The sequence below is a fragment of the Coregonus lavaretus genome (genome assembly GCF_964263955.1).
Source record: "Coregonus lavaretus genome assembly, chromosome: 19".
Lineage (NCBI taxonomy): Eukaryota > Metazoa > Chordata > Actinopteri > Salmoniformes > Salmonidae > Coregonus > Coregonus lavaretus.
This window is the reverse complement of record NC_140006.1, coordinates 25,951,666-25,955,186: the sequence shown is the minus strand read 5'-3', so window position 1 is coordinate 25,955,186 and position 3,521 is coordinate 25,951,666. Positions and strand designations below refer to the sequence as shown.

At 38.0% G+C, this 3,521-nt stretch overlaps 1 long non-coding RNA gene across 1 annotated transcript; it reads left to right on the top strand.

Annotated features, from left to right (window-relative positions):
• The first annotated feature begins 641 nt into the window (after window positions 1–641).
• LOC311147101 lies at window positions 642–3,164 on the top strand. Its single transcript, XR_014614732.1, has 4 exons — window positions 642–742; window positions 1,394–1,481; window positions 1,582–1,669; window positions 2,618–3,164. It is a non-coding gene; the product is annotated as an uncharacterized lncRNA (long non-coding RNA).
• Window positions 3,165–3,521: the final 357 nt, after the last annotated feature.

The following is a 3,521-nucleotide window of genomic DNA, read 5'->3' as shown; positions in this document are numbered from 1 at the left end:
AATGTTGGATCCTGCGAGCTGTATACGTTTTTTTTATTTATTTTTTTAGCTGATACAGAATAAACAAATCACAGGATATGGTCAGATGATAAATTGGCTTTATTCAGAGTGCCACATTTATTTTTCTAAAACAATAGGAGGACTCGGTTTAATATGGGTCTTCACCGTCTTATGTGCACAGTGGCTTCACTCCTGCTCGTGTAGTGCTCTGCTTTACATCTCTTTTCTGAAGGCTTTTCTGACATTCGGATAAAATATAAATGTCTCCCACAATACAAATGCAAAGTGATATGTCATGTTGGGATGTTTAGTTGGAAAGATTAAACAAATCATAATGTTTAACAGCAACCTAATTCTGCAATCGTCCCTTTAAATGCCCACACCAGCGAAAATCCACTTTTTTTCAGCTGGAAGACAATGCCCAGAGCTTCGCCATGATGTTGCACAATGATTTAAGTCATCATTTTAGTCAAATTATGATATATTTGGGCTTGAAGTGGGAAATCCGAAGTGCGAACTTCGTGGAAATCAGTGTTAATGACTTGTAAGTTCTTTCTGACTTACGTGTCAGTTAAAGGGCTAGTTTTAGTTCATTTGGAAACACTTACCTGTAAACATGTTATAGCTAACACGTGTGGGCTCCTTTCTTCCTGTTTACAACCTGCTGCTACTATGGCTTACTGCGGTCTGCAATGCACTTCGACTGTTGGGAGATGTTGGATGGGATGACACCGGTGAAACGGTGAGTAAGAAAATAGCTATATTATTCTGATGAGTGGATGTAGTGGATAGGTGAAATGTCAACACAACTGGGACACCTCGTTGTTTCTGGAGACACGTGCATGGCGGCGCTACAGCAATAGTGTAGCTAACTAGTTAGCAAGTAGCAGTTGCTTGCTAAGTAGACATGTTTGGCTGGCTAGCTAGTTATAGCTAGCATAGCTAAATGTGTGGTGAAGTAAATCCATATTAAGTTCATATACAGTATAGTTCAGTGAGTAAATCACTGGTTAACCAGTACTAACGCTACCGCATCGCCTTAGTTGTGTTACCAAACGCGAAGCTGTTTCCAAAACTGCAAGGTGCCTCTACAGTAATAAACCTAGCTGTCAATGGGAATGTGCTTGATGGCCAATGTGATACAAAATGCTGCAAAGTAATATCAAAATGTGCAAACTACAGTTCAGGTAAAGTTGTAAGGACCAATTATAATTATGTTTTAATTAGCTAACTAGTTTGCTTTCAAAGTTGAGAGATTGGGTGTATGTAGCTACTGAAATTAGTTCATCCCTCAATTTTGCATTCTGTCCTATCCAATAACATTCTGCCCTATCCAACAGGCACCAAATGTGAGAACTAAAATTGTAGTTGCTTACATGTCATTTTCTCTTAGGCTACCTATCGCAGCCCCCCTCTTCTCCGCATGGCGACAGAAGTGAAACCTTGGCCAGACAGATACCTTCTCCACTGAGAATGTTTGAGTATGTCATTGTCAAGTTCATAGAATTTAGGCTATACATTGATCCATGATAGACAGACAATGTGACTATTCACTAACTCCACCTTGTGTCTGTGTTTCAGGAGTCAACAGACAACAAAAATTCAGCCTTACTGGAGTTTGTCCAGAAAAATGCAGTGTACACATTAATTTTAGTAGCTTATTGTGAAGGTAGGCCAATGTCACTGTAAATAACATCATAACTCACACATGTTCAGAAAACGGAGAAAGAGAGGATTCTTTATCTCCCAAAAAATGCAAATCAGATCACTGTCCATCACTGTCCATGACTGTCCAACCCTGCTAACATCCTTACACCATCTAGGTGAAGTAGAGTCAGGACTATAACAAGGCTGGACAATCATGGGTGGCTTGACCTGGGCAGTGGTGGAAAAAGTACTCAATTGTCATACTTGAGTAAAATTAAAGATACCTTAATAGAAAATGACTCAAGTCAAAGTCACCCAGTAAAATACTACTTGAGTAAAAGTCTTAAAGTATTTGGTTTAAAAATATACTTAAGTATTAAAAGGAAAAGTAGAAGTATAACTCATTTCAAATTCCTTATATTAAGCAAACCAGAAGACACCATTTTCTAGTTTTTTATTTATTCACGGATAGCCAGGGGCACACTCGAACACTCAGACATAATTTACAAAATTAAGCATTTGTGTTTAGTGAGTCCGCCAGATCAGAGGCAGTAGGGATGACCAGGGATGTTCTCTTTATAAGTGTGTGAATTGGACCATTTTCTTGTCAAAATGTAACAAGTACTTTTGGGTGTCAGGGAAAATGTATCCAGTAAAAAGTACATCATTTTTAGGAATGTAGTGAAGTAAAAGTAAAAGTTGGCAAAAATATAAATAGTAAAGTACAGATACCCCAAAAAACTAGTTAAATAGTACTTTAAAGTGTTTTTACTTAAGTACTTTACAACAGTGTTGATGTACACAGTGGGTAGGAATCCGACAGCACTGTCTTCACTGTATACAGAGAGAGAGAATCCCTGCCTGATTCTTAGTTCTCTGGGCTAAACTGAGAACAGCAAAATGGTAATGTATGGACCAGATCCATGACAGACATAATGAGAATTCAACAACCTACCTATGTGTTTTACAGGACTGAGGACTGGGCTGTGTGATGCAGACCAAGGACAGAGGCTGAGCAAGCAGCAATATTGTCATAAAGTGAAGATGTGGATATTCTGTTGTTCTGTTTATCATTCAATGCCTGTTCTGATAATGTTTATATAACCTACTACAATTACAATATGAGCAAACACTGTAATGGAAAATAAATGATTATAATGTACAGAAAGCCCACATGTTAATTATAGTCTACTGCGCTCAGGGTCCTATCACACAAGACCCCTCATTGACTGAGGGTTCCCAATGTTACAATATGTTTGAGGGGGGCCACATTGACATTTCAATTGTTATGGGGGTCCTCATGAGCACCACTGAAGTTAAAACCATGTCTGTGCTCTAACAGGTCACCATTTCCTCCTGTCTTGGCTATAACCTACATTACAGTATACTGTCCACATTATGTTACAGGAACATTAGTGTTATGATCAGAGAATACAAGCTAACTAGTAATGTTGTATTCCATATGCATCAACAGTGTAATATCTGGATGAAGTTTCTAAATAAACAATAAGGAACATACAGTAGAATTACATGATATGTATACATAGTAAGATGTTTATTGATAGGCAATGCATTTGGTACAGAGTATGATTTATGATTTGACCAAGTGACAGCCCTATTCTAACTGGCTCATCAAAACAATGTTCAAGAAGTTGGGCTATTGTATTAGTAGCTATCTATATTGCTATACAAGTATTGGTCTAAATTCTAGCTAGTTATTACTGATACAGGCAATAGCTGCTTTCCTTGGCTCCCTACAAAAAGCTTCAGGGACAACTGTTATATTGGTAATCTAGTAGCCAGCTAGTGGAGATACTTGCAAACATTACAGCTAGGTCATTCCAGCTGTTATTTAGTTAGCTAGCTACTTACTA